Below are 13297 nucleotides of genomic sequence, written 5' to 3' on the forward strand. Positions count from 1 at the left end.
AAGGGTTAAACTGGGCTGGGGCTAAAGTCGGCCTATACTTATTACACGGAATGGTCTCCGTTTCTCATTAATACATATTATATTATCGTCTTACAGAATTAGTCATAGATGCATGTGTTTATCATTCTTTAATGTTGGAGCTGGTAAATAAAGTATAACACTACAGGTTTCTTGAATCCATCATAATATATATTATTATGTATGATTTAACATGTTAATGTGACGTAAACAAGGTTCTGACAGAGTGCATAGAAAAAACAAGGGGAAAAAAACAAGAAACTAGCACATGTTTATTGAGAATTTCCCTGGAGGAGGGATATCCCTGGAGCCCTCTACTTAAACAACAGAGAATTGCCTCATTGACCCCTGTACTTCTGACAATCTACAAATTCACTCCGCATTATGTAATAATCTTAGTAAATCTGGTTGGATCTTATTTTATCTCGCATCATATTTTTTGAACATATTTTTTGAACAGTATACATTGAATAGTTTTGAACGTGCTCTTTTTATCTTCTGCGTGTCTTCTCTGCCATGTGCTGTCGACCCGTCTTCCTTTTGTCTACCTGCCCGCCTTTCGTGTCTGAACGAAACTGATAGCGTGCTTCTTTGGTCGCCTCGGGAAACACGCGGGCCTCAAGATTCCAGCAATCAGCAGAAAGGCAATGCCACATATTAGATCTCATTCTGGCTGCCATCCCTGTCTTGCTGTATTCCGACACGGACGGGTTATACAGAGGTAGACCAGACACGCTCCACAACAGCACCACTCGACCTCTTGACCAGCCCAGTACACACACACACACACACACACAGCTAATGGAACTGGCTGTAAGCCAGTAACCTGGGATGGTCAATGCAGCTTTGTTCTGCTCTGATGTTAAATTGATTTTTAGGTTCCAAGTCACAAGGCGCTGGCAGCATGCTGACCCTTTCCTGACAGAGAGAGAGAGAGCAAGAGAGCGAGAAAGAGAGAGAGAAAGAGACAGACAGACATGCTGTACCTCATAACTTTCTATCACCCCTTCACCGACATGCTGCTTGTGAGTGCGTCCTCTTCAAACGAGTGTCCTTTGAACACCGCCCCGCTCCATTTCTTTTCATTTCTGTTTCGTTTCATATCCCGGTATGTCCTGCGTGCTTATCGTCTCCACTGTTCTTCTCCGTTTCCACTTCCGTTCGATAAGCTGTGATTAGGAGTCATCAGACAGCAAACCGGGCATCCATCTGGCCCACACATCAACATCTGGAGAGGGCGTTGGCTGTTTGGACACGGTGACGGGACGCACACACCTCTCACATCTTGCCATTCAATTGTATGTGTGTGTTGTTTTTGTGTGCTGGATTTGTGTGTCAGTGCTTCTCTCTCCGACTTTTTTCCCCCCTCCCTTTCTCTCCTCCACCAGCAGCTAATTATTGTCCCGCTTAATTACCAGAAACACAGTAGCAGTCCAGCCTGATTCAGCTCTTCAGCACTCCGTCCCGATACCTGATTGAACTCGGCTAAATGGAAAAGTTATGCCAGAGTAAAATGCTTTAGTCACACAACATTTTGTTTCATTTCTTTTCTAATATGTCTCTCACAGTCTGGCTACTTGAAGATAACAGGCATTTGTTTTTGGGGGGATATCGTGGAAAAAATAAACAGGTTCTGAAATGGGAAAAGACGCAGGAGAAGGAGAATTGTTCCACGGCTTGTACACACACATACGCATCCACCACTCTTGTTGGATCCATAATGGCGATAAACCAATAGGAACATACACGTCTCCTGACCTTCAGCTCCAATTAGGCCCTGAGGAGAGATGGGTGAACTTTTCAACCTTACACCTTGTCTATTGATACTCCAATCGGGTTGGTCTGAAGACAAGGTGATTGGCAAGTCAATATTTGGTTTCAGTCGCACAACTTTCAAGGGTTGTTGACATCACAGAAAGTAGTCCCATATGGAAGAATCTCACTTCCATTTTCCATCTCTCGCAGTTGATTGAAGACCCCAAACAGAAAATGCTGAAAATATAAGACTATGAAACCAAGGTGAATTTTCCAATCTACTACTGGCTTCCTAAAGATAAAAAAGTTTTAACACACAGCAGAAGAGAACACACACTGTATAAAACAGAACAGCTGCTCTCCTAAACTTGTTGATGAAGGACATTACTATTGTTTCTTACTGTGTTGTAAGTCCAGTCGTAGACAGTAAACATTTCACTGCCAATACAATGACAATTATCGATGTCGACGAGACATTATTTGACACTCATGACTTTTTCCCAATAACAATACAATACATTTAAGGAGAAAAGAAAAAATCCTAAAGAAAATACTACCGCTTTGTAGAATGATCAAAAGTGATCTCCAGTGATCTCCAGTATGATGTGTTTTAAGTGAGTAAAGCTCTCCCCCAGTAATGCAGTAACAACTGGGCCTTGATCTCTGCTCAGTAGTGCTGGGGGTTATCCTGAATGTGTGTCTGCCACTGGGAGGGCATTGATTCGGCGTTGGCTGGTAAATACCAGGTCACTAAACCTGCACTCCATCAGACAGGGGTCAATCACAGCCCAATAGGGAAATGATGATTGGACAGAGTCCTTCCCTGCGTCTGTGTATAAGTGCAATTGTGTGTTGAGGTATCAAGTATGCTGTCGGCGTCCTCAGGCCATCGATTGGTTCCAAGTGTCAAGATGCTCTCATCGACTCTTTGCCAGGTCACAGAGGAAACTCTTGGCTCAGCAGGGGCTCTTAGGTTACCCATTTTAGCCCACATGCATGTGTGCCAAAGGCAAAGGCACACACACACACACAATATGGCACACAAGAGGGAAACTCCCCCCGCCCCCCGTGGTCACATGGTCCACAGGGGCCAGCCAGACTCAGCATGAAGAGAGCCTTAAAGCAATGCATTGGCATCTGGTGGGAAGTCCATTGACCAGCACACAAAGGCAGACGGCTAATTGTACTCATGTTGTTGAAGAACAAATTCAGCACAGTTCATGTTTACCAAAGGCCGCCTCACATCGGGCGCCTTGGATCCAGAAAGGCTTTTCAAGTTGTCTGTCACAGGCCGTAATGCACTCGTCAAACGTGAACACCTGTCAGACGAACATTGATAACACACCTACTTTAGCGATGCCAGTGCCCCCACCCCTCCCCCTCAGAGCATGCACTAAGGGGACGTTTTCTTATCATTTTTGCCACCAAGTTATTGCCTTCAAAGTGGAAGTTTGAGTGTTGGAAAAGAGACAAGTGGGGCCGCCGTGGTCATGCAGCCTAGACCCATGGGGTCCTTGTTCAAAAAGCGGGCGACCTGACAGACTGCCTCTGACAGAAAGCTGGAGGAAAGGCTGCTCTTTTAATTGGTCTTCATGAATAGTTAATGAAATCAAGATGAAATTGAATCATGTTTTTTAAACTGCTCTGAGACAAGTCGGTGGCATGGCGTGAAGTGACTCGGTGCGTGTGTATGACTGCTCGCTTGCATATTCATGTGTCGGCACCACCGACATGCAGCATCTCTACATGCCTGCTGTCGTGCACATTATTGGATTACTGTAGTGGAGGCGGAGCAATAAAAGGCAGCAGCGGGGCGGACGGTGCAGGTGGCCGTGGCCGTCCTCCCCCCCACACACACACTCAAGAGGAAGCTGCTCTCCGCTCTCAGAGGGAATAAGTCTTTTATTTGGTTTGTTGTATTTTTAACCGAGGGCTCCTGGTCACGCAACCAAGCCTGCTCTCCATCCCCTCTGCTCCCATCTTCTCTCTCCTCCTCTCAGGGCCACGGCACACGTTAACCGACACTGTCATGCAAGTGGGCACACGATCACATTGTTGGCAAGTCGCCACGTTTCTAACGAAACGGAGTCACGACGCTGAATCTTCTTCTACTTCCAGTGGTTCTTGAGAATCAATGCCAATTTGTGTCGGTTAAATTATGTTCTCATCTACGGCTCTAATCCATGCAGCGCATTTCTCAATCTTTCACTGCTGTATTACATTTTGTGATATTAGGGAGCTACGCACCTGGGTTCTTCTGACACTATGATGTAACTGTTCTTTGTGGGCGAGACAGTCACGCACAAAGTACCCTAAAAAGCTCATCCCATTAGCTCATGCTTACCTCACCTCCCCTCGTTGTTACCAAGGGACGATGACTAAGATGCAGTAAGACACACGGACAGTGCTCCAGATCCTGTGTGTGTGTGTGTGTGTGTGTGTGCGGGGGGATGACTTAAATCAGGTGCCAGATGAGGTAGACAGCAGAGTTGAGAGCACCAGAGGAAGATAGAAGATGAGTCACACTGTTTACAACGATTCTCTCGCTCACCAACCCATCAAGCATCAATCCTTGCCCTGACCCTGGATATATGATAGGTGGGTGTGTGTGTGTGTGTGAGTTTGTGTATGGTTCACAGGAGACAGCAGTGGGACAGGATGCAGATGCTTGTTTGCTGTATGTGACCTCATCAAGAGAGCAGAAGGGGAACACGAGGATCACAGCACACGGCAATAATTAATCGACTTAGCAAGCTGTAATGTCGACGTTGCATTAAAACAAAGGGCCAGTCAGCCAACATACTCGTATTAAATCATGTCCATTTCTCAAAGCAGCTGTAATCATTGTTTTCGTCTTTACAATGGATCCCATGATAACTAGTGTGTGAGAGGGGTTGTTGCTTGTAGAACACACAGTCAGCCACTAGCTGGTGAGCGTTGAGGAGGAGCATGTAACGGCTAAAGAGACAGACATTTCCCTCAGAGGCTCGTGGAGAGTAAAGCCGAGCAAAAAAGGGTGTCAACATGACTCAAAATGAATGATAATGTCGCTGATATTCCATATTCGCTGGCTGTGTTTTAGGCCATGCGTGTCAATATTTAAATGTTCAGTTTGCAGCTTGTTTCCTTTTCCACAAAGTGACCAACAAAGATGTGAACTGTTGGATTCAGAGTGCAATTCGGTGTGCCTTTATGCTCGCTCATGGGGGTAATGGGTTTGATTAATTTACAATAACCTAGTACCACTACTAATAAAAATAATAATCACAATTAGGAGTCGTAAGTCTACACAGAAGCCCGCTGTGCACCAACCACTTCACGTTTCGAACCAGTTTTCCCTGCTCAGCGACACCACACCCGCTGACACACACTGGTTATGGGAGCTCTGTCAGGTCAGGAAAAAGCAATAGCCACGGACCAAGTGAGCGTGGGTCGGGGGGCTGGGCGCAGGCGCCGTGGCGGCTTTTGTTTGAAGCTGCTGGCTAAGGATAATATAAGGACAGGGAGTCAGTCAATATGGCCCTAATCACGCCGAGCCGAGCTCACTAAAATTACTTGTGGAATCTTGTGTGTGTGGAATGCCCGTGCCAAGCGGTTGTTAATTTCTCTGGCCCCTCTCCTTTTGCCTCTCAGACAGACAGAAGACAGGCCAAAATGCCTCTTTCAACGCTGGCTGTGCGAGGTGGTGCCCAGCTAATAATGAGACGAATAATGTGGAAAGACTAGACAACTGGAAGATCTGATGAGGAAGGAGGGCATTCATCCATCGGCGGCATTCATCCCGATTCATCTTCATGACTCCAAGTCATGCACCGATTCTGGACTTAATCTATGACAACCCAGGGAGATCACCGGGAGCCGAGTTGTAGTTTAACACTTTACTCTTCTCTCTTCTTCCATTGCAGTTACCCACCCTCTTCAGAGTAGAGATGTGTCTGTCCTGTCCACACTCTAAACTAAAAAAAAAAAAAAAAGCATAATAGGGAAAGAGTACAACACATTATTTATACAAGTTAACATTTCAGCAAACAAAATTATTTCAAATAGGTCTATTAAATGTGGTCTCTAAAATTGTCTATTAAATATTCTGTGTTGTGTATTGAATATTTATGTATCATTGAATGATTTTGATTTTGTGATTGAAACCTGAAATTGGCTGAGCCAATGAGAATATGTCTGAATGAATTCCTCTCTCTTCATATTATTACTAATCACATTATTCGAGGCACAATCGCAGGAGGAGGTGGAGCAGTACAATGAATAACGCCTCTTAATATAATCTCAACTAAAAAAACACACTACACCTCATTTGAAAGCCTTTCTTCAAGTTTTTCATCAAACTGGAAAAACACTACCAATCTATTGTTTGATGATTTCTGTATTCAGGAGTTTATCTGAATTCTTCAATTATTATTTATATCTGAATTCCAAGTTTGGTATCAAATTTTGTTCTTAATTATTTTATCCATGTGGATGTTGATAATGATTATAGTTATTGCCATGTGCATGTGCTTGGCTTGGCATTTCTGTCAGAGTTGGCTTGGACTGACAGAGCTTCTGTCACACTGTAGACAACTTACACAGCTTTCTTGTGTTTGCTTGCTTGTTCTTCATTGAGCATTTGTTGACGTTTCCCACAGAATTCCTCTCTCACAGATTCTTTCAGACCGAGACCACACTCTCACTAATTTAAAGTTTCACAAAAGTTGTCTTTCTAGATGTCTAACTGATAGTTAAAGCTATTTGGCTTGATTCCTTCTGTATTTGATTAGATACCTTTGATCATAACAGAGATCTCTGGTCTCTCCTTATAACAGTGATTCTCCTCATTCTCTGTAGTCCGAAAGCTTCTCCATCTTGACTGAGAGAGATACTGACTGGACAAGAAGAAGACGAAAGAGAGGAGGAAGACGAGGAGAGATGCTCCTAGGAGCCCGCCATGACTGAAAAGACCCATGTCACAAGAAGCGGAAAGCTGCTTGAACTAACCTCGCTAAGATCGCTCTTATTTAAGAAGGTAGTCTTAAAACATATAAGAAGTTCCGTTAGCTAAGATTAACATTCATGCCAGAGCAGCCTATTACTCATCAATAATAGAAAAAAAAAAACAACCCCAGGTTTCTCTTCAGCACCAGTCACAGGCAGACCTAGTCAGCACTCTGTGGTAAAACATTCCTATAAACCTTTTATGAACTGAGTTGAATTAAGATGTCTTAGATTTGAGAACAAGATTATAACCTAATGAGCCAATAACCCCCCAATCTGTGCCCAATTGGTCTGTAAGGAAACCTCTGCTATATGCCTGATGGTATTGCCTGTCCAGCCTATGACCATATTTTTTCAATTTTTTTCAATACCTCTGTGCGTATATTTGTTACCATTTTCTTGAACTTTTGTACCTTGGATCCCGCTCTACTTAGGGCTATCTAAAGACCTTTAGTATTATCAATGCCACCTATTAGATATTATCAATGTCCTTCCTCCTAGCCACGTAACTGGCTCCTAGAAATTATGGCTCCTATACCCAATCTCCTGGCGGCACTCTGGACCCAGAGGAGGCTGTCTACTCTCCTCCTCCTTCCTCTCCCTTCCTCTCCAAGATGTTTGTTGAGTAATTCATAATCAGTTGTTGAACTTTCACATCATATAATAGTTATTTGAGAAATTTCAATCAGAATTTAGAAACACCCATAAAAAAATGATGGCACTGGTGAAAATTCACAAGGACTTCTCACTCTGGTCTTGGAACGTCTCTCTCCTGTTCGTGGACACCCCTAGTAAGGACAGACACACCATTGACTATGATGGATTTTTCTTGTTAGAGGCACAGCACATTTCTAATTTGGTTTAAACTTACTATATTTCAAATCTTAGATCCTATTTATCAGATCGGCCTCAGTTTGTATTTGTAAAATCACCAGCCTTAATCACGGAGTTCCACATGTTCTTGTATCTGGACCAATTTATTTTTCATTTATACACAGAATGCTCTCAACTTGATATATAACACTCCACCAACTTTCATTGTTTTTCATTGTTATGACATGTAAGAAAAACTCTAAAATTTGGATGACCAACCAACCTTTCATATAAACATCTATGACACTAAAAACTTCTTAATAAACAACACAGACAACCTCAAGTAATTTAAAATGTGCAAGTAATTTTAATCATTAACCGGCCCTGAGGACCATCATTCCTCATCTGATGTGATTTAGGATTCTGTGATCAGCACATCGCCCTTGGCACCTCAGAGACTCTATACATTCTTATCTTTATCTTATCTTTGGACAAGTCTTGCTCTCCACTCAAAAGCAATCTAATCTTTGGCATCTTTCATTGTCACAAATTCAAAAAAAAAGGCATGAAAAATCAGTTCAAAGATGCAGAAAAATCTCTACTTCGATATTTATTAGCAGAATTACTTCTTGTTACTCCAAGCAGGCCAGTTGATCCAATAATGCTGAGCTCATCCAGCAAAACTATCACTGCAACTCAGAGAACACAGACTAGCTGAAAAAGCTGCTCTACTTCCTCACTCTGCTGCTCAGAGATTGCTCCAGCTCAATCAAAATCAAAAAGCACTTCTAAAAATCCTTCACTAAGCTTCTTGATGCCTATCATATCTTAAGGGAATGATTCTAATCACTTTAATTACTACAATGCCTCTACACTTCAGAAAATGGTGACTAAAAAAGTCTTCTAAGTAGTAGAATTCGTGGAGAGCCTTTCCTCACTTTTAGTTATCAGCTTCTCTTTTTCCTTCCAGAGCAGAAGTCCGGAGGGAACACAGAATGGGAGACAGAGACTTTAGACTTATAGACTCCTCTTTGTTACTCTTTGGCTAGGAATGAATGTTAGGCTGGCATAGGCTCACCCTGCCTCTTAGGATTAACTTTGCTTTGATCTCTTTTTTTAGCTTATCTCCTCTCTATTTCTCTCTCTTTTCCGCCTCCCCTTTTCTTCTCTTCATCATGTCTCTGCCGGACTTTTTTCCCGAAGATGGGAGATTCTCTCCCTCTTCTCATGGGGTGTCCTGGATGACTATATGCTCACTGCCACGCTGATGTATGATGGCTCGTCTGGACCACCCTTCTGACTTCATGCCACTGCACTGTCCTGTTGAGACTCCCGCCCTCCTCCCACGCCATCACCTGATGGATGTCGTGGAGGTCCATCATTGAAATATACCTATATAACTATTTCATTCACTGTCATATTCATTGAATGTATTTAAACTCTAAATCTGTCCTCCTCTGTTGCTCTATTGCATCTGTCCATCTCCCAGGACTGGATCTGTTGCTCCTCTGTTTTTCTCCTTCCCTTTTTTCCCTTTTTTTATTTTCCTTTGTTTTTATTTGGTCCATTTGGGGATAGGGTTTGGGATTGTTGATACAGATTGTAACAAAGAAATTGTAAAAATGAAATTGAATTGTATTACATTGATTTGTCTCAAAATCCCACATAATATAGTGCGTCCAAGCGAATCATTTTTTTCAGAAAGAAAACTGAAACCTGTTGAAGTAGTTGGATGGCGGCTGTGTAATTGGCTTTAAATTAATTTGAAATGAGCTGCAAAATTATGGCTGAGATTTTAGTTAACCCCCCTTCCTGCGACACACAAACACACACCCGCACACACACACACACACACACACACACACACACACACCGTGCAATGGCTCTGCCTCTTCTCTCATTTTACTTCTCTGTGATAACAATTTAACAAATATGAAAAATAAATTCTGGAGCAAATGTTGGCAAATGGGTTTTGGGTAGATTGTGCATGAATATTTAATTTAGTCATAAAATAGGGGTTTAGTGCATTAATGGCTTTTCCATTGCTGTCACTCCATTTGACCCCCCTCGCCTTCTTCTTCCCACATGGATCAGGATGGTGGCGTCACTAATTACCATATGTATACTGATTAGACCATTATAGATGTATTTAGTAGGGTGGGGGTTGTCCTATTAAAAGACCATTTGTGATATAAGAACATTGTTTTTTGTAATATTCAAGACAGACTAAAAACAAGGTAATCTGATAAAGACATTTCTATACACTGAGCAGTTTGTCTTTTAGTCAGAATATCAATTTTACAATAGTTTGAAAACTTTGCAGAATTTCTTTTTTCCACTTATGAAGGTATGAAGATCACACTTATAAAGATCTGCACTCATAAAACATCCAAGAATAGAAGCGCTAGCTTCCAGCTCAGACATCATGCCGAGACAAATACAACTAAATGATGTCCTCGTGTAACTTCGTAGCCGCTCCAAGAACATTTGGGACTCGGGTCTGTTGGTGTTGTTTACCGGGCTGCTGGCCCCAGAGCCCCAGAGTCCACGCTGCCTGGCTAGACTACGGTGACAGCTGGAGTGTCCGTCACCTCTGGCTCCCAACTGCTTCCTCGTTTTCTGACCTAATAACACTTCAACTGGCAAGACCAGTCGCGATCCACCTGAGGTAAACATCTGTGTACCTGAGCCAGACTATTTGTTTGCAAATAGTGATTTATCCTTCTTGAAGTTCTATACAAGGACGGTCTACCACATCACGTCATTCCAATCAGTATCCGTTAAGCTTTTAGCCATTAAAAAGTTGAACTTTGTGACAATCGAATACCAAAAGATACTGACTGTATTGCCCCACCAACCTGGTGTTAAACCAATCACTAATTGTATCAACAGTGAATACTTTGTTGTGGGTTGAATCTGTTCCAGTGGGCGTCTGGTCGTTATGGTAAGTGAGAGGGCAGTGGCCAGCCACTCTGAGGCCGGGTTGGCTTCAACCAGAGTGTGATGCCTCAGCTCTTGGCTGTGTTTGATAAAGATTAATTCAATCCGATTTTCTGCCCTGAAATGCTTCTGCTAATGTAATTCTATCGGTGTCAGATCCCCCCGCTCTCACTCTTTGTGTGTGTGCTTGTGTCTCCTTCCCTCATAAGGAACACGAAGCACCTAAATCCATGTAAGGACGAACAAAAGCAGCAGGAAGGGAGAGCAGTGGTTGCGTGTTGTAATTCTCTACCACAGATTCATCATCTGTGTATAATTCGGCAGGCTAAAAGGACGCTCACACTTTTCATCTGCTGGTTACAGATTGTGTGTTTGTGTTTGTATAAAAAGATGATTTTCAAATGCCGTCTGGTTTAGGAGTTCCTTGACATTTTGCGTATACACATGTGAGTTTCTTCTTGATTCGACACATCTACGGTCTTTTATATCCATACATAAATATGAAGTGAGACATTATTTTTCACCTAATGCTGTGGTAGGAAGTCTCCTCTCGATTCACTTGCAGAGCACTGGAGAGCCAGTAGAGGGTGCTGCACAAGCCAAGTGATCAACTTCATTCATTTCCAGGAAGTTTTAACAGGACGGCTCTTCAGTTGGTTTTCATACTATGAACGATCATTTAGTACTGTTGTAGTATACTTTTATTTTAAGTAATGTATGCAGTGAACAGTATCCTCTCCAGAAGAAAATACATTAAAAACTGGAAGCGAGATGGCAAAAAGAAAAAAAAACAGTTAACTGATTGACAGAGGTGGTTTTGCTGAAAACATTTTAATTCACTGGTGGGTGGTTTCTACGCTAAAGAAATATTTGTCGTGTCGTATTTTCCAGTCTAGTTGTGGGTGTAATGGTGACATCAATCAATGCATCCTCTGTATAGTGGTGTAAATGTTTCTCTTATATTCTTATATTAATTCCTGCTGCGGCTTCATATATAAATGAGAGTCAGCGGCAGGGGGTAGTAGCTGTTAGTGTGTGTGTGTGTGTGTGTGTGTGTGTGTGTGTGTGTGTGTGTGTGTGTGTCGTGGAGCCCTCTGATCTCGCTCTTGTGGCTCTGTGTCTCATGTTGTCACAGTGACCTCTACTGCTAACATGGTCACCCGCCTCAGCATCCACACCTCCTCCTCCTCCTCCTCTTCCTCCTCCACACACACAACACACGAGAACCATATATTTATGGTTGCGCAGACGGTGCTTAAAATACAAGAAACCTTCTTATCTGACTAATTCTAACGTTGTGGCACTCAGGAAGCACCTTGTTTCTGTTCCAGCACCTGCATGTTCAAATGACCTTCTCTCGGTCACAAGTATCATTCGCCCCTTTTTGGTACTGGACTGAAGACTTTCCAAAAAGCCTCTCACGCCACCTTTTCTGCCACATTTTGCAACTTTATAAAATATATTTAGTTTGTCCTTCTCAACAACTTAGATGTTAGTTTCTTACTCGCTTGCCAATCTTAATTAAATTCAGTAAAACATTTAAATACATTATACAATATATACTATAGACATATTGTATTTACATTTAAACAAATTAAACATGTAATCAATTTAAATTTTAAATCATGCATTATTCTCCATATTATAAATATAAAGGGGCATTCCACTGTCAACGTTAATTTACTGAGGCCAAGGATCCAGTGTCTTTGGAGCTTGAGATCTTGAGCCTAAGGACTAAATCTCAGGACGTCGTGACTGTTTTGACTGAAGCGTTTCTTTACATTTTTTTCTTAAATCTGTGCAGCACAAAACCTCCAGATATACAAGACCGAATCACATAATTACTCCTTCAATTTGAAGGAAATTATGAATAAAAGTTATCGCACAAGAGTTAGCTAGAAGTCAATTTACATCCGTTGAACTTTCAACAGACACCACAAACCAAACCCTAAGATAACCTCTACAGATCTTCCCTTCTTACTTTTAACTGATTATTTATCTTAATTAGAGAAACAATGTCAGAACACTTTGTCTCTATTCTTTGTTTTTGCTTCAATGTTGTTGAACTGAAGCGTTTTCATGGTTGTGCCCTTTCCACTCATATTGTATATTTTAAGTCACTTAAAGTAAGAGAGTAAGAGCATCTGCACCATATTAAATAAAATACAAGTGTGAAGTATCAGAAAGTCCCACTCCAGGCATCACTGTATGTGAGTAGAGAAGGAGCATGTGAGAGTCTCTTTGCTTATCCCTCTCAGCAACTGGTTAGCATGGTGTTTGAATATTAATGGGGTCTGGTCAAGCTGGCTTTGACTGTGACCTAGTCATACTGTGTCTCACACATGCACACACACACACACACACACACACACACACACACACACACACCTACTCACAAACACACACACAGAAACCCTTCATCCTTTCCTAGGATGTGAAGATCTTCTCTCCTGAGGGACTAGTAGATGAGGAAGGCTGAGGTGTTGATTACTGCAGTGCTCAACATTCAAGTGTGTGTGTGTGTGGGTGGGGGGGGGGGGGTGGAGGCAGCAGGTTAAAGAGCCATAGCGCCTCCTCTAGACTCCTTCTCAGCTGCTGGAGGCATCAAGTATAAAATTGCGCACTCTTTCAAACATACTTACACGTGCGCGAGTGAGAAAACCAGTTTAAAAATATAGTTTGTACAAGCTTGTAGATCTAGACATTGAACATTGCACTACAGCTTTGTTCAACTCAGCCGGTATTCATCTTAAAATGTTCTAAATAAATAACTTCCAGAAATAAT

General features: G+C 42.3%; 1 protein-coding gene across 2 annotated transcripts in view; it reads left to right on the plus strand.

Moving 5' to 3' along the window:
- Positions 1 to 13297, plus strand: part of agbl4 (AGBL carboxypeptidase 4) — a 267416-nt gene that overhangs the window by 172137 nt on the left and 81982 nt on the right. The gene's annotated exons all lie outside the window — the stretch shown is intronic.

Source organism: Pseudoliparis swirei, chromosome 5 (assembly GCF_029220125.1).
Source record: "Pseudoliparis swirei isolate HS2019 ecotype Mariana Trench chromosome 5, NWPU_hadal_v1, whole genome shotgun sequence".
Taxonomy (NCBI): Eukaryota; Metazoa; Chordata; class Actinopteri; order Perciformes; family Liparidae; genus Pseudoliparis; species Pseudoliparis swirei.